A 19367-nucleotide genomic window follows, 5' to 3' on the forward strand; every position below is an offset into this window, starting at 1 on the left:
ATGACTGTTGAAAAGTATAATATATTTCTCTATGAACACATGATTTTTTAACAATCACCTAGTGCCTTCGGTTTAGAGGCAAGGGAGGAGAAGGGCACAGTGGGAAAACTTGGGACGTGCAGGTTAGCAGTCCTGGAGTCTGGCTCTGCAGGCTCATTCTATGACTTTCAGTGGGTCATTTAACTGGACTTCAGTTTCGCACTCAGCTAAACAAAAGAGCTGTGCAGAAGGCTGATGACCCTTCCAGAGCCAACATTTATGTGATGCTCACCATTGGTTTATCTCATTGGTTCTGAAACTTTAGCAGCATCAGAAGCCTACTCCTGGTTAGCAGATCTGCTGTAGACAAAAAAAAAAAAAAATGCATTTTTTAAATGAGTTGCCAGGTGATACCAAGGCTGCTGGTAGTGGGACCCCAAGTTGAGATCCACTGCTTAGTCCGGTCCCGCTGCTCACTTGGCTAATCCTCCACCTATGGCACTGGCACTCCAGGTTCTAGTCCCGGTTGGCGCTGGATTCTGTCCCGGTTGCTCCTCTTCCAGTCCAGCTCTCTGTTGTGGCTCAGGAAGGCAGTGGAGGATGGCCCAAGTGCTTGGGCCCTAAACCCACATGGGAGACCAGGAAGAAGCACCTGGCTCCTGGCTTCGGATCAGTGCAGTGTGCAGGCCATAGCAGCCATCTGGGGAGTGAACCAATGGAAGGAAGACTTTTCTCTCTATCTCTATCTCTCACTGTCTAACTCTGCCAAAAAAAAAAAAAAAAAAAAAAAAAAAAAAAAAAAAAAAACACTGCTTAACACAGGATCCAGGATCTTGACACTGTCTGATTGTCACAAGGCTGAAAACACCCCTAGTCTGCAAATTTCCAATAGGATGTAGGCAGGTGAGCCAGGCTTCCAAAAGACTGCCATTAGAAGGACTGGGGCCTAAAGGTGAGCCCCAAAAGCAATCAAAGAAGGCATACTTTGCTGACTATGGTTTTGTTAGAGGCTCACCTTGCATAGAAGGCACAGTCAGAGTTTACATGCTGCAGCACACAGAAAACACTGATGCCAGGGCTGGACAACCGCTATGGTGAAAACCTGCAGCTGAAGTTTTATGGATCACAATTGCCATCTAGTGATGATTTTGAATTACTGCATCGAGAGAACAGAATGAAATGCTTTCCTTTGGAAACTGCCTTTTCTTTTTTTTTTTTTTTTTCCAAATTACGTTCAAGATGAGAATTTCTAAGAATGAACTCATGAACTCGAATGTACTCTAACATTATCTAAATCTTCACCTCAATTCTGTAAAAGTAGACATACAGAATTTAATGACGCGCGAGGCACTATTCTGAGCTTTATATCTATTAAATTATTCACAGCAACCCAATGAGACAGATTTAAAAAAAAAAAAAAAGGTATTCAAGAAGTAGGTACAAAATGCAATTGAACCTAGACAGCTTCTGAGCGGACACTATGCCAGTCAGCCTCTCGATGTCAGCAGTTTAAAAGGAAGTTGCTAAAACACTTGGTACCTATACAAAGCTATCTGCTCCCTGATATGGGTCTACAAGACTTCTTAATACACACTGAAGCAATGAATTTCTTCTGATTCTTTCAGATGAAATCAACTCATTGCAATTAATTATTAAAGAAATATTTCTCTCTACCTGAAGCCACTGTGACACAAGAAAACAGCAGCCACTCGGCATTCATTTCCAGCCAGCTATGCACACTTGGATAAGTCACTTAAACTCTCTGAGCTCCACTCATTTCATCAATAAAATAGATTACATAATTTCTATAACTCCAAAATATTTAGTTCAGGAGTTCAGTAAAGAAAGATTACATTTCAAAGTACCTGCTCAAATTAGCCAGTGACCATGAGCACAAGAGCAAATGGGGCGAGCATGAGCAATAATCATATTCATTTTTCTCCAACTGCTCCACAGTTGCGAAAGCAGCCAAGAGAGCAGATTTTATATCTACTGTGCAAAAGCCCCACCCATACATAATAATGTTTATGGAATCTGAAGAAGTGCAAAACTCAATCAGAAAGATCCATGTTCCATTTCTCTTCTTGGATGCTGTATTTGGCCTGTGTGCCTGAACTCCCCACTCTTGTCTGGGCCCTGCCTCCCAAGAATTCTCACCAAAGGACCCCTGCAGAAAAGTCACATATTTGCCAGTGGGTTGAGGTCCAAGCTTCATCACCTCAAACTTCTTGTATCAGAAAACTCCTTGGATTTAAAAACCAGGTCCATGATAATACTTTTAGATTCTAACCTAAGACATCTCAGTAACTAAACCATTTCTTACCTCAACAGACCAAATACTCCAGGATGGTTATCAAAGCAAAGTATTAGTGGTTTCTTTGCACCTGTTAAGTCATGCCAACTCTAGCTGTCTGGCATAAGGAGTTGTGATAATGAAGGAAAATAAACACATAGAATTAGAAGTTAATAATTAAAATATACTCAAGTAAAATAGCAGTATCTCTCTTTAATAGTTTTCTTTGCATCATTCCAATATTTGCAAACATTCAATCCCTAGAGCAACCCCAAGTTAAGCTAGATAAATGTTACTATCAACCCCATTTGAAAAATGAGAGAAATGGATGTGAAAAAAATAGCAACACAGAAATGTTAAATCACTTTAAAAATTAAACAAGTTTCAGGGTCCACATATCTTAATTATTAGGCCTAAGCTTGTTCCACAATTGTAGTCTAACAATCAAATCATGATGTAAGACAACTGCTCATTGATACTTGTATTTAAAAACAAAAAAAGCTTAATGGAATGGGCATTTGGCACAGTAGTTAACGTGCCAGTTAAACCTCATCCCTTATTGGAATGCCTGGACTCAAGTCCTGGCTCCACTTCTGATTCCAGCTTCCTGCTAACATGTACCCTGAGAGATGGCTCACATAGTTGTGCCCCCACTACCTATACAGTAGACCTGGACTGAATTCCAAACTCCAGGCTTCAGCCCAACCAGTCCCTGTCATTGTGGACATTTGGGAAGTAAACCAGCAAATCAAAGTGCACACTTACTAGCTCTCTCTGCCTTAAAAAAATAAAGTCATTTAAACAAATGTGGTAGAAGACTAATTATCCTTTAAAGTTAGTTAAAACTCTTTATTAATTCACCCAACAAACACTTGTTGGGAATCTGCTCTGTTTCTGGCATTGCTTTCAATTTCATTACTTTTAGCAATGCATGAGGCCAAAAATGGCATCCACCCTCAGAGCTTATCTATTGAATCTGGAGAAAAGATGATTAATAAGAGAATTAATAAGAAGCCAAACCAATACTAACTAAAGGGACAGAGAATGATGGGGTGGGGTGGGGAGCACTGCTTTCAATTCAATAGTCAGGGCAACCTCTCTGAGGAAGGATCGTTTGACTGGGGATCTGAAGGAAGCAAAGCCATGCAAAGATCTGGAAGGCACTTTGGGCAGAGGAAACAGCAGTGGGAAGTCCCAGGGTTGGGAATCCAGCTTGGCTTATTCCAGGAAAGCAAGGAGGCCAGTGGCCAATCTTAGTGACTAAGGACATACTGTCAAAGAAGAGGGCAGGACCAGCTCATAGAGGCCCCACAGGCAGGGGAGGGAGCTCAGAAGTAATAGGAACTAGAGGAGGGAGTCATGGAAGGCTTTTGAAGAGAGGAATGGTGGGACCCCATCTTCTACCTCTAAGTCATCACTCTGGTTTCTCAGGAGGAGATTAGACTGGGGCAAGAGTATAGGCAGGAAGTTAAAGAAGTGAAGCAAGAAAAACACAACTGGTGCCCTAGGGATAGTGATGCGGTACATTCTTAGGGGAGAGGTCATAAAACTTGCTGGCAGATTGGATGTGTGAAAAGGAAAGGGCACCAAGAATGCTTCCAGGACTTTGAACCTGAACAACAACTAGATAAGGAGTAATACCACTGACCAAAACAGGGGAGCCTGGGGTAAATTTTTTTTAACCTTCTAATTGTACCAGTTAACCTGACTTCATAATCAATTTGGAAAGTGAAACTTTGCATTCAAGAGTCTTGAGGAAATGTCACCACCTTTTTAAGGAGAAGCCATGTCTAGCAACGGTGATAGTCTACCTCCATATGGTATCGCAGTCTGAAATAGAATCCTGAACCAAACTGTGAGCCTGATGGGATGGAGTATTTCTAAAAAGTCTCTTGAAAAATAGTTTCAAAGCCTCATAATGAGAGAATTATAAAATCATGCCTTCTTTTTAGGACATATTTAGAAATATGAATAATAGAAGCTTAGTTCTCCGCCTCTTTCAAGAAGTACAAAGTTAAAGTCCATGGTTCAGTTAAAAGGAATGTTAAATACTGGCCTGATATTTATCATATTTTTGAGAAAGAAATATGACAGTAGAAATGGGGAAGTTCTTGGTCTGTGAGCCAGTGGTTCCTTTGTGGGAACCAGGGTCTTGAACTTCCAGGCAGTTATACTATGCTGAGCTTGGCCTCAAAGACTTGGGGACCATGCCATCACATCACCCATGCGTGACTGATAAGAACAGAAAACACTGGTGGGATACAGAGACTTAGCCACATTCACCAGTAAATCAGGGATAGGGCCAAAACTATGTAAACAGTAGTTTAAAGATGGGCACAGAAATTATTTGACTCATGCCGAGAAAACTGAAAGCCAACAAATTCCAAGTGATTGTGGTTCCTTTGTCAGTCTCCACTGCTATGGAGAATAGCTCCTTTATCACACTTTAGCTTCTCTGATAGCTACCAAATAGCTAGATCATTTCCATGGATGATGAACAAGTGAAATTCTAATGGCATATAAACTCCTACAGGGATCTTTCTGTCTTTATGGTTGTGTCCCCAGCAATTAGAACTGTACCTGGCACACACTTAGCAAATGTGTACTGAATGAATTAATTTAGCAAAGCTTGAATAAATTAATAATTGAAGGGAAGAAAATGAAGTAGAGGCGGGCGCCACAGCTCACTTGGCTAATCCTCCGCCTGTAGCACTGGCACCCCAGGTTCTAGTCCCGGTTGGGGCACCAGATTCTGTCCCAGTTGCTCCTCTTCCAGTCCAGCTCTCTGCTGTGGCCCAAGTGCTTGGGCCCTGTACCCGCATGGGAGACCAGGAGGTAGCACCTGGCTCCTGGCTTCGGATCAGTGCAGTGCACAGGCTTTAGTAGCCATTTGGGGGGTGAACCAACAGAAAAGGAAGACATTTCTCTCTGTCTCTGTCTCTCTCTCTCTCACTGTCTAAATCTGCCTGTCAAAAAAAAAAAAAGAAAAAGAAAAAGAAAAAGAAAGAAAATGAAGCAGAAAGGAATTTTACACTCTTTTTCTCTGGTGTCAGCATTCTCATTGCCAGCTATTTTCATATCATTCTTTGAGATTGACTGATCACTGACAGATTTTTATCTTAAGCCCCACCAGTTTCACATGTGGTCCATGTTTCTCACCCATCCTTCATACTATTAGTTGGGGAACAATGCCAACTTGAAGAGATGTGAAAAACTTGAATAACTGACAGGCTAGCAACCCCGGAAGCTGATTTATTTTGACTGTCTTCTCAATTCCACCTAAGCATCTAAGTGGCTAAGCTACATGTAAAAGATTCTAGCTTGCCTTAAAGTATGTCAGTTCATTCACCCTTATCAGATATGATCTCCTACTCAGGGCTGGCCATTTTCCCATCATCATTATGATATTTGGCCATAGCTAATAAATAGCAGTAGATGGAAACAAAAAGAGAAAAATGAGAAATGAGAAAAACAACTGGACAGGATACATCTGTTCCCAGACCAAGCCCCTTTTAGTTAAATATTTAACAGGAAAACATCAGCCTCACATTTCTACAGCATAGAATCTAGTCTGGAATTCAGAGGCTGCCAGCAGCATTCAACCTCAAGTAGATCTGCAACAATCTGTCCTTGCAGTGTATATTTTTTGAGAACCTTGACTCTAAACCTTTTTAAAATGTATATGTCATTCTCAAGAGAGAAAATTGATATGATATATTCTAGCAGAAAGCCAAAGAGAGATAATAGATCTTTTCCATCTTTCCCTGTTGGTGACGTCACACATTAAAAATAGGTGTGCGTGGGGTTGGTGCTGTGGTGCACTGGGTTAAGCCACTGCTTGTGATTCTGGCACCCCAGAGTGCTGGTTCAAGTCCTGGCTGTTCTGCTTCTGATCTGCTTTCCTGATAAAGTGCCTGGGAAAGCAGAGATGGTGATCGAATGCTTGGGCCCCTGTACCCAGGTGAAAGACCTCAGTTCTTGGCTCCTGGCTTTAGCCTGGCCCAGGTCCAGATATTGTGACCATCTGGGGAGTAAACCAGCAGATGGAAGAGTACTCTCTCATGCGCGCTCTCTCTCTCTCTCTCTCCACCACTCTGCCTTTTAAATACGTAATAAATAGGGGCCAGCGCCATGACTCACTTGGGTAATCCTCTGCCTGCGGCACCGGCATCCCATATGGGCACCGGGTTCTAGTCCTGGTTGCTCCTCTTCCAGTCCAGCTCTCTGCTGTGGCCCAGGAAGGCAGTGGAGGATGGCCCAAATGCTTGGGCCCCTGTACCTGCATGGGAGACCAGGAGAAACACCTGGCTCCTGGCTTCAGGTTGGCACAGCGCCAGCCGTAGCAGCCATTTGGGGAGTGAACCAACATAAGGAAGACCTTTCTGTCTGTCTGTCTCTCTCTCTCTCTCTCACTGTCTATAACTCTACCTGTCAAATAATAATAATAATAATAAATAAATAAATCTTTTCAGAAAAATAGGTGTGAGGAGGGGCTCAATGGGGGGAAATTTCTATTAATCCAATTAGAAGAGGAATATCTCCCAGGATACAAGAGCCTTTGGCAAACATTGGTTAGCACATTCTTCCTAAAAGGAAAAGTCTTTCCCCACCCCCTTTTGCAGTTTTAAATAAGAGGAAGTCAGGCCTGTAGTTTTAGGATGTTCATTATAAAACACAATTCCAAAAGCTCATGTCTCCATACACTGGACAAGGCTCCTCTTGAGTAATATGAAGTACACCTTGCAATGGGGGCAATTGTTTTACACTTGATGCTCTAGCAGGTACCATTTAGGAAAGAACCACAGTTTAGTCCCAGCCTATCCATTAGGACTGTGACTCTCAATCTTTAATATTCATAAGAATCAAACAGATCAAACTTGTAGAAAATACAGATGTCTGGTTCCTTCCCCAAACCTTTCTAATCAGACTCCACGGGGAGGAGACTGGAAACAAGGAAGGCCAGTGAATAAGATTCAACTGGTCTGTAAACCACACACTGAGAAACACTCCCTGGAATCTGGCATGAGTTCCCTGAAGTCAGGACTCTCTCCATGTAACTCTTAGTTCTCTGCATCTCACACTGAAACATTCACAGATACTCAATAAATTCTAGTGAATGAAAAGCAGTTAGCCTTTATGGATGCCAGGCTCTGTTCTTAGCACTCTATACATGTTAATTCATTTAATATTCTCAATAAAAGACTGTTAGTAACCTCGACACTTGCTGGGTGCTTTGCCTGCACCGTGACCCAAGAATGTCACATGGCTACCTCTTTTCAGCTGCCCTCTCCTCAAGAAGACCCTTCTTGATGCTTCACTAAAGTTGGCATCAGTCCCACTCCCATCCCATCATATCCTGCTTCTTTCCTTGATGGCATTTACCTCTACCTAAAACTACCTTGTCTGGTTTGTTGTTTTGTTCCTTCTACTAAAACACAAGTTCTATGAGAAGAGCAATCTTACAAGTCTTTTTTGTCATTGTGTGGAGGTAAAGTGCCTAACCACAGTGGACATCAGGAAAACATTTTTAACAAGTGTATAACAAATGCAAAGAAAAGAAGCTATATTTGCTTTATGGTTTCTAAAAGCCTCCAAAATGTATTGTGATAAGTATAAACAATGAAAGACTTCTAACCCAAAAATGTTCTCAAGATTGTCTAATCCACCATGTTCCAAGTCATCATATGGACACGAGAAAAGTGAGAACTAAAGAAGAGTTAAAATGGAAAGTCTGGATAGATTTCTCATTTTGTCGCTTCAAAATTTTGTTTGAAATGAACTTTCAGGACATCATTTACACCCATGTTCAAACATAAGTAAAAAACACATTCTAAGATCAAATGTACATGACTTTTCAATGAACCAGTGCTTCTTTTTTAGCTACACGATGTCTCTGCTTTACTAGTTCAAAGCTATCTCTACATGACACTAAAAGATCTATGAATGTTATATCAATGAAACTCAAGCCAATTGTTTCAAAACAGTACAAAAAATAATTTTTTAAAATAAACCAGTTCATTCCAAATGGTAAATATGTCAGAATCATTGATTGTGTTGCCTTGTGCCAACAAAATCATAATCAAGAATGAAGTGGCTGTAGATTCAAGAGAGAAAATTTTTAGTGGATTTCTCATAGTATGACTCAAAACCATATTTCCTTTGAAAAGGTCACTTTCCACTTAAGGTCATGTCAATGCTAATGCCAAACTCCTGCATTATTCCTACCATGAATGATCACATGACCCTTCTTCTTCTCTTTATTTATGATTGTTAGTCTCAGGCTGAAGACTGTAGGGACTAGGATCTGCTACTGAATGAAACTTTATTTGGTCCAAGCAGTTTTTACCAGTTCTACTAAAATGTCAGACAGTGAATCTTGCTGGTGATGTTGTTAGATAGAAATACTCCAGATCAACTAGAAACATGTTTTTAAAAATTTTTTTCCTTATTTAATTTTCAGAATGTCTTATGCTGTGGGCATGCACGGAGCTGGATAGGCCCAGTTTGGCTTCACTAGTCTTCTCAGAGCATGTGTATGGATCATAGAAAAATCTTTCCATTTTGGAGGAATTGCTGGTCTCCAATCAGATTCATTTTAGTCATTGAGACTTAGGTTGGATGTACCAGCATAGATGAGGGGAGAGGCAGAGTGAAGCGTGCAAGCAGTATTGAGGTTGCTCTTACAGGAAGGCAAAAATCCTTTTTTTGCAAATACCTTCACCTATGATGAATGTTGCTGTTCTCTTCCCATTGAGAAATATTTAATCAGACCATATAAAAAGATAGAGAGGAATTTATTTTCATTCTAAACATTTCCAAGTACAATCTAGTCAAGAACAAAGATTTCTCCATTCACTACCTCGAAACCATCTGGGCTAACTCAGAGCCTGGTTTTGCATGTTGTGTTTTCCATTTTCTGAACAAAACATGATTTGGATTACAATTTCTATCAGGCTCATGTTTTAGGCTGAAAAACTCTGTCATTTCCTTATCAGAAGCAACAGGAAAAATTCCAAATATGAAGAATCACAGAGATTTATTGCCTCCATTCTCAGCCTGACACTTGGCTTAGCACAGAGGATTGGCAGCCAGAAAGAAGTCCTCGTCTAAGGTATGAAGAGAACTGGCTGCTTGCAAAATCCAAACTTGGGAGTGACACAAACAGAGGCTTGGGCCTTTACACAGCCAGCAAAACCCAGTCTGTTTGAAGTCAGATCAATGGATTTCTTGAACATTTCAAATAAGCAGAATTTTGCAGAAAATGGGAGCCAGATGCATTTTTAACTCCAGAGTTCTTTGGAAGAGAGGTAGAAAATAGTCAAACAATATCCTCTAGTTTCATTTTGGCTCTCCTGATAGACTTACTCTCCAGGACTATAGCCACATGATATATATAGAGATGATGATTGAATAAACTTAAGGAGGGGTAGTAATTTTCTCAAATAATTTCAAAAAAGAAATGTTTCTAGTATAATTCTACCACTTTTAAAATACTACATTGACTTGGAAGGGACTCTAAGACACCTAGGAAGAAGCACCTACTTTGGCCCAGGCAACATTTACAAATTGTCCAACATGAGTTCTTATCCCTCCAAATTATACATTTACAGAAACTGAGGCCTACTAAGATTAAGTGATTGGCCAGAAGTCATAATGATTGGACATGTAGATACTGAGATTGACTCATCAAAGAAGTTCCCAGTTGAACCCCGTGGTTGAAATGGAAATGGAAAAATCTGATTTATAAGACTAAGTTTCTTCTACCCTTTATCTTGCTAGTTTGCACCTCCTCACATATGATACAAGAATAAATTGGCGGCCAGTGTTGAAGCTATAACTACTAGGTTAGGAGTGCTTAGCAGTTCTCTGTATGCCAGATCCATCACCTCACCTAGTCTACTCACAACATATACTCAACCTCCCCCCAGGAACTGTAAGGGGAGAAAGAAGGTGTTCCCTCTCTCCAATATTTTCTGGCTTCAGACATTTAGAGAAGATATAAAGAACACACACACACACACACACACACACAAAAGAAAACTGACATCCTATCAAACCTAGCTGCCACCTTGTTAACAGCATATTCTTTGTACTTGTGACTTTCTCAGAAGATGAAATATTTCTTGTTGATTGACCTATTAATTTCACATATGCTACCCAGAAGCCCCCAGCTTTCCTGGAAGTTTTAGTAGGAATTCCAGATATCCCAGCAATAATTTTCAGATACCACAGCTTTGGCTGACAGAGAGTAGAAATATATCATGTTTGCAATAACAGACCTGCTTTTGCCTACTTTTACTTCCAGTGAAACTGTCCCAGTGCAGGTTTTGGTTTATTAATATGATCATATTTCCCTTCCTATAAATTGCATTTGCAAGATAAGGAAATAATAAAAATGATAACAACAAATATTCATTCTTTGTATTGTTAGCTCTCCTCTACTCTTGCCTTTGAACTGACTGCTATTTTGTGGGCACTTCTATATCAGCAAAGCAAAGCAAAGCAAATCATGGACATTTTGTGTGTGTGCATGCACGTGTGTGTGTGTGTGTGTGTATCTATGTTAATCAGGATTTCTACTAACAATTGTGATGCTCTGGGCAAAAGTTCAAATGGGAGCCCTCATATCACGCTTTTAAATATTTGAAAATTATGAATCAAGCTAACAACCTATTAAATAACTAACATTCTTTTAAAAAAGATTTGTTTGTTTGTTTGTTTGTTTGAAAGGCAGTTACTGGGTAGAGGGAGAGAAAGAGATCTTCCATCTGGTGGTTCATTTCCCAAAAGGCCACAATGGCTGGGGCTAGGCCAGGCAGAAGCCAGGAACCTAGAAACTCATACAGGTCTCCCACGTGGGTGGCAGTGTCTCAGGTGCTTGTAGTATTCTCTGTTATTTCTGAGGTATATTTCCAGGGAGCTGGATCAGAAGCTGAGCAGCCAGAATTGTTGGCATTGCGGGCAGCAGCTTAACCCACTGTGCTGCAATGTGTGCCCTATTCATACTTTATGTTCTGTCTCTCTGCCTTGGCAAATGTATGTTCATAGCAGCCTAAAAGTTCAAATTCAAATTTAGAATTCTTGGATTCCTTAGAGTTCTGCAACAAAATGAGAATTACAGAGAGATCACTCTGCCCCCAATTCTTCTGTTTCCACACACAACTCTGCCTTGGACCACAACAGGTTTCCAAGCTATGTCTAAGAACATCTTGGTTGTGCTTGCAAACTCCAACCAGAATCCCTAGTAAATAGCTGGTACTATGCTGGTCCATACCCAGTGATACAGTCCATTTCAGGAGGCTGGACTCAGAAAAGGCCTATGCAAGCACTTGAAAGGACTCACAATAACAAGAACAGAGAATTCTAGCATCCTGTGTATCCAGAGAATGTTTTAGCAATTTGTAGGCCCTGGATAGCACAATCCCTTGGCTTCTTATCCCATGTAGTTGGGGGAGACATGGCAGAAGGAAAGTCAGGCATAGCCTCCTCTTGGCCAGATCTTGATGGTTCTTGGAATTAATGTCTCCTTTGTTGTTCTAGCTAATGGGAAATGAACTTCACTTACTGCACACGCTTTATCCATAGCCTCTCAGTAGCAGAGCAAGGTGTCTCAGCAGAAGATTTAGGACTGGATGTTCAAGATCCTTAGTTTCACACGAAGCAAGAAGTCTGTACCTCAATAGCACTGAAGATTATGCAATTTGCTCTTTGAATTGCAAACACAGTCATTTGACTTCCTGCCCCCATTCCCAATGATCTAATGCCAATAAAGAATCAGAAGATATTATATATTCCAAAGGAGACATCACTAACCATGAATTATTATCTGACATGAAAATAACTTTAATTAAGAGGAAGGAGTGCAAGCACATATTTCATTGTCATAAATTTCTTTAGAAGATGAAACAAATAAGAGGCAACAAAATGTACTCTGGGCAATGAGAGGGGTGGATGGGATTAGATTTGTTCCAAGTGAGACAGGCTGTGTGTCTGCTGCCTGTCTAAGATCCTGGATCCAATCCTGCCTCTATCAATAATGATAGCAATAGTTTGAGCAACTAATGCAGACATTATGCTGAGTCTATGCCAAATATTGTTTTGGCAAACATTTACTTATTACTTATTTAATCCACCCAAAAGTCCTATGAGGTAGGTATTCTTATTATTCTAATTTTATAGGAAAATAATGCAAGGCAGAAAAAGATTTTGGAAGAATCAAAACTCTTGCCTAAAATCATACTAGGTACTGAGATTCAGAGCTGGGATTTGAACCCAGGCAGTGTGGTTCTAGGGTCTGTGCACCTAGCAGCATGTTTTCCTGCTTGTTGAGGTGCTCTACCACCCCAAGACTAGCCAGTTAACTGGTTGGTCACTCTCCATTCTTCCCTGCTTTCCCAAGAAACTTTGCATTCAGTTCCGGTTGCTAGAGGTTTGACCTAGAAGAGCTGTCTCCATGACCAGCCTAGAATCTTCCTCTTCTTTGGGACAAGAACAGCTTCTTCCTTCTCAGGCCCACTGGTTGCTCCCTATCAGAGACCAAGGACACCACAGAAGCCCAAAATTCTTTCAGTGCCTAACTGGACTTTGAGAGTAGCTTTGTGCATGAGAGTTTTCTAATTCCCTTGTCTTTTTAAGGTTCACAAAACTTTGGGAATTTTTTTCTTATTTTTCATTTTAAATTCTTAGTAGAGTGCTTTGCAAACAAGAGTAATTCAGATATTTTTAAATAATTGAAGTTCTGCTGTGTTTTTCAATAACTGAGTTTTTTTTTTAAAAAAGACTTATTTATTTATTTGAAAGGCAGAGTCACAGAGAGGCAGAGGCAGAGGCAGAGAGAGGTCTTCCATCTGCTGGTTTACTCCCCAAATGGCTGCAAAGGCTGGAGCTGCACCCACCCAAAGCCAGGAGCCAGGAAATTCTTCCAGATCTCCCATGCAGGTTCAGGGGCCCAAGCACTTGGCCCATCATCTACTGCTTTCCCAGGCAATAGCAGAGAGCTGGATTGGAAGTGGAGCAGCCATATGGGATGCCAGCTTTGCAGGTGGCAGCTTTACCCGCTTTGCCACAGTGCTGGCCCTTCAATAACAGAGTTTTAATCTGGCAGCCCAATGACTATAAATGGAATAACACTTATATAAAAATTCAAAATTTATTTAAGTGGGCATGAATGGGACAAGTATATACACAAAGGTATTTCAAAAGTTAGTAGAAATGGAAATAAAAGAAATTTATTTTAGTGCAAAAAAGATTTTGAAACCTGTGTATGGTTGTTTTAATGATACACATTTTCTGTGACCTTCTTCTTAAAGATTTATTTATTTTTTGAAAGGCAGAGGTACTGGGGTTGGGGGAAGAGACAGAAGGAAAGAGATCTTCCATTTGCTGGTTCACTCCCCAAATGGCCACCAAGAGCCAGGACTGAGCCACACTGAAACCAGTAGCCAGGAACTCCATCCACATCACCCACATGGGTGGCAGGGGTCCAAGCACTTGGGCCATTTTCCACTGCTTTCGTAGGTGCATCAGCAGGGAGCTGGATTGAAAGTGAAGCAGCTGAGACTCAAACTGGCACTCATATGGGATACCAGCATTGCAGGCAGAAGCTTAACTAACTGTGCCACAATGTTGGCCCTTCTGTGAACTTTTTGAAGACCGTTATGCATGGCTTTCAAAAAAAATTGCAACAAAATGAACTTCTTTCAATTCTATTTTCCATAACCATTTTCAAGTACCTTCATAAATGAATGCCATTCAAACAGGTGATACATTGTAGTAGTTAAATGCCTAGAAACTGGAATCAGACTCTGTGTTCAAATTTTGATCCTTTTACTTCCTGGTTGGTGGGAATTCTAGCATGTTGTTTAAACTCTCAGTGCCTCAGTTTACTTACAGATCAGCACAAATATTATGATAATAGCTCCCATCTCAGTGGCTTTTTCTTTTTTTAACTTTTATTTAATGAATATAAATTTCCAAAGTACAGCTTATGGATTACAATGGCTTTTTCAACCCCATAACTTCCCTCCCACCTGCAACCCTCCCCTCTCCCACTCCCTCTCCCCTTCCATTCACATCAAGATTCATTTTTGATTCTCTTTATATACAGAAGATCAGTTTAGCATATATTAAGTAAAGCTTTCAACAGTTTGCACCCACACAGAAACACAAAGTGAAAAATACTGTTTGAGTACTAGTTATAGCATTAAATCACACTATACAGCACATTAAGGACAGAGATCCTACATGAGGAGTAAGTGCACAGTGACTCCTGTTGTTTACTTAACAAATTGACACTCTTATTTATGGCATCAGTAATCACCTTAGGCTCTTGTCATGAGCTGCCAAGGCTATGGAAGCCTTTTGAGTTCGCTGACTCTGATCATATTTAGACAAGGTCGTAGTCAAAGTGGAAGTTCTCTCCTCCCTTCAGAGAAAGGTACCTCCTTCTTTGATGACCTGTTCTTTCCACTGGGATCTCACTCACAGAGATCTTTCATTTAGGTCATTTCTTTTTTTTTTTTTTTTCTCAGTGGCTTTTTCTGAGAATTAAATTTGTCACTCAATAAAGAGTGAAATAATCAATATGAAGTGCTTTACACAGCATCTGGCAACCAGTAAGTCCCCTGGGAATACTAGCTGTCATGCCAAATCATCTCATAAATCAAACATAAATATGGTATCTATCAACACTCACAAAAAGTTGCATTTCTTAAGGAATTAATAATGAAGTTAATTGTATTTTCTCTTTATGTGAAGAGAAAAAAAGGTAACAGGACAGAATCAGGAATAACAATCTAACACACACTGCATTAGACACCAACTGCAGGCAGTGTAACACTCCATCATGAAAATGTGGCTACAGACACATGGCCTTGGCCCTCACAGTATCAGCTGATTCACGTTCCTCTTTTCTCCCCTGAGAGCTTCAGCCTTCTGATAATAACAGAGAACAGACTGATCAATCTTAGCTGCAGTCTTACAATTGCTGGCCCTCACACCAACCAACAGCAAGAGAACAAACTCCAGAATTCCAAGCAGCATCCCATTCCCTCTGCAAAGGGTATCTAGTAGGACAGGTAATTCAGTTAGAAGACACAGCAGGTATTTTTATTTTTTGACAGGCAGAGTTAGATAGCGAGAGAAAGAGAGAGAAAGGTCTTCCTTCTGTTGGTTCACCCTTCAAATGGCCACTACAGCATGCGCACTGCACCATTCCGAAGCCAGGAGCCAGGTGCTTTCTCCTGGCCTCCCATGCGGGTGCAGGGCCCAAGCACTTGGGCCATCCTCCACTGCCTTCCCGGGCCACAGCAGAGAGCTGGACTGGAAGAGGAGCAACTGGGACAGAACCTGGCACCCCAACCGGGGCTAGAACCTGGGGTGCCAGCGCCGCAGGCGGAGGATTAGACAAGTGGACCGTGGTGCCAGCCACAATAGGTATTTTTTGTCTACACTCTTCACAATAAAGCCAGTGGGAATCGCAGCAGGACTGCAGAATGCAAAGGGTGTCAAGAACATAGATAAGCTTAAATCTTTGGGGGCCCAAATTCCTTCCATAACAATCCTAACCTTTGCTCTATGTATCCTTTAAGTTCCTTCCCAGGCCATTCTTCAAGAAGTGTAGAGCACTTACTGTACTGTATCTATTGCTGCTGATTTTACAAACCAACTTGTGATATTATTCATTATCAGAAGCATAAAGCAAAGGTACTTGTAGGCAAGGTAACCAGAGTGCTGCTCAGTTGGAAATTCCGTTTAGTCCTATCTAGGTTCTTGGCCTCTAGCCTAACGTTGTCAATAGTTCACTGTTATCTATTTCTACTGTATATTTTCCCATATAGTCTCATTGGTCTGACACAGTGCTTTCCAAATTTATTAGCATTTCATTTTATTTTTATTAGATATTTTAATACCTTTCTCTTCTCCAACACAACACATTTCTCTTCTGGTACCTACTCAGAAACATTAAAATTACATTTTTATTTCAAGAGTGTTCTAAACTCTATTCTCTTATGCTATTCACTATTTTATTGCTATATTGGAAATGAAAATAAGCTGTGAGAAGCTGAAAATGCATGCAACTTCCTGAAGGTTATGAAGCATCTGAGGCATACACTGTAGAAGGTTAAAACTGGCTTACCTTATAAAGGGTGAAAAGACTACACATACAGAGGTGATTGGTGGTGATATTTTTAACAGCTTGTGCCATCTGGAATTTACGCATCATCAGGAAGTGCAAAAATGAACTTCAGAGGACACTGGCTACCTCTAACTTGTTAGCCAGGAAGAATACGTGAGAAAGCATCGTAAGGTGCCTACAGTCTCTACAAACACATAGGTTAACAAAAAACAGCCCTAAAACCAAGACTCTCCGGCAATGTCAACATTTGCTCTTGAGCGGAGATCCCCATTTTATGATGTTTGAACACTTTCTTCCTCCTGCTAGTTTCCTTTGAGGGAAGAGTATTGTTTTTAAATATTAGTTTTCTTCAATTTTGACTTGTCAAATTTCTGCACATGGTTCTCAGACACTTCAGCACACTTGGGAGGGAAAAGCTGAAACTCAGTTTATCGAAGCCATGCACTGATGGCTGAGAGGCAAATTATCATGACAATTAACTGAGAAAACTAAACTTTTATATTCTGGGTTAATTGTATAATCGTTTAATAATACTTTGTTTCTCTCAGTGCTTTCCCTCAGGAAAAAAAAATCTATTAAACCTCAAGGAAAAATGCACTAGTCTTAGTATTCATCATCATAATGGGACTTGGTTTTCAGAAGCCAGTGCTACTGAGAGTTAAAAGGGAGAGGAACTCACGTACATTGTGGTATCACACATTTGTGTGAGGCATTAACTCCTCTTGGCTTCTTCAAATATGTTTTCAGTTCTACCTCAACAAGAAAATGTATCGTAATACCTTCAATGACATGGTGCCTCAGCCAAGCCTGAAATATGCCATGGTCCATCTTTTCTCTGTGGGTTTTACCCCATAGCCTAGAAAGTAACTGTTTACAATGCAACCCCACTCCCTTTAGAGATTTCTTCCTCTGATAATTTGGGATCTTACCTGTTTTACCACCATTTATTAGTCCTAGAGTTCCCCAGACACAAGGTTTTCATTTAATATTTAACATTGGCATAGAAACATTTTTATGTTTCTCAAGTCCAAAGCTTGGAACAGAGCTAAGGAAATGTAGCCAGGAGAACTCTACAACAATATTTTTTAAAGCTTCATATGTTCATATTTTTAAAAACATGCATTTATCTTTTCTTCAGGAACAGCAGTAACCCTAATATGACAACATTTTGTTAATGTTTTTAGTAACAGTTGGTGGACCCAACATGTGTGGGGGTGGGAAGAATAAATCTCAGATATGGCCAATTGCCTGTTATGACCTAGCTCAGTCCTGGAGAGGATTTGGAGCATTTATTTCAGAAAGTCACCTTTTATTAGGATGACTCTCTTGCTCAAACCCAAATTTATTGCAGCCCCATCATCACTGTTTCAGTCAATTATCAAAAATGCAGATCAACATATAACGAATACTCCACTGAATCTCTGCATAACATACAGGCACAATATGGAGGCTATGATAGTATAAAAAAAAAAAAAACAAAGCAGGTGCTCCACAATTCAGCATTGAGAAGTAAAAATAATACAGATGATAATGATGAATCATTTGTCAGAATGAGTTACCATGAGAAACCAATATTGGAAGAATGATTTCTAATTCCTAGACCTGGAGAAGGATGTTATCCCATTCTTTTGATTATGATATAAAGAATATTGTCATAAATTGTAAAATACAATGGAAACTCATCTGTACCTAACTAAATTTGATTGGGAGATAATTCCACTCCAAATTCAAAATAAAACCATAATTGATGACATCAATGTATATTAACAGTAGACATAAGGGCAAAATAAACATTCCTTTTCTCCAAAAACATCCTATAGGATTTCTCATTCTATGGGAGTCCCCTAAACCCAATTCTTGAAAGCTAAGAAGTACCTAAAGATATTCCTTTGTTGTTTTGCACAAATTATTCCCATAATGAAACATTAAACCATGTGTTCTGATCTTACAGATACTAGAATGAGCACGTGAAACTCACAGCTGATAATCGCTGATGACTGAACTAGAGCTTCAGGTGGTATGAGCAATAGTGCACTGAGGGCTAACATTTATGAATCACTAGCTACCAGGTACTGTTCAGAGTACTGCATATGGAAGAATCACATTTACTTTTCACACTTCCCAAGTGCAATATGTATTACTAGCTATTGCCGCTTTATAAGTGAAGAGTGTAAGGTTCACAGAAGTAAGTAACTTGCCCAAGATCACACAGATCAAGATGGGCAGAGGCAGCATTTTAAATGCTAAGAGCCAGAGTAGGCATTTGTCTCAATAGTTCAGACATTTATATGCACATCCGAGTACCTGGGTTCAACTTCCAGCTCTGACTCCTGGCTCTAACTTCCCACTAATGCAGATGCTGGAAAACGGCAGGTCATAGCTCAAGTAACTGGGTTCCTACCACCCACTTGGGAGCCATAGATTGCATTCCAGGCTTTGGCCTGGCCCAGCCCCAGACATTGCAGGCATTTGGGAAGTGAACCAGCAAATGGAAGTGCTTGTACACTCTCCTTCTGTCCCTCTCTCATTCTTTCCTCCCCTCTCCTCCCCTTCCTTCTCAAATAAATAAAAATTATAACATAAATAAATAGACATAAGGGTCTGGTTTAGATCCCAAACACACCCTGTTGTGCTGTTTCACACTTATTATCATACTAGTCAATATTCCCAGCCACTGACCTTCTAAGTACCTGATACAAAGTGTTAGTATAGAGCCAGCTAGGTTCATTCAGTCTCTTGCTCTACCCCAAGTCTTCCTCTTTGAGGGGCAACACTCAGAACCTCTCCATCTTCCCAGCCCTTATTCTAATTTGTGACTCATCACTGGGAGAATGATCTTCACTAGAAAGTAAGTAGGAATTAATCTTAGCAAAGACATTAATGTATGTGTCTGGATGATTCAGTAGGATTCATCAATTAGAGAGTGCTTGCATTTCAGAAGAGGGTTTGGTTAATTCA

General features: G+C 40.4%; 1 protein-coding gene across 3 annotated transcripts in view; it reads left to right on the plus strand.

Moving 5' to 3' along the window:
• The window catches only part of COL8A1 (collagen type VIII alpha 1 chain), a 165176-nt gene that overhangs the window by 106147 nt on the left and 39662 nt on the right, over positions 1–19367 (plus strand).

Source organism: Oryctolagus cuniculus, chromosome 4 (assembly GCF_051225735.1).
Source record: "Oryctolagus cuniculus isolate XC-2025 breed Fujian yellow rabbit chromosome 4, ASM5122573v1, whole genome shotgun sequence".
Lineage (NCBI taxonomy): Eukaryota > Metazoa > Chordata > Mammalia > Lagomorpha > Leporidae > Oryctolagus > Oryctolagus cuniculus.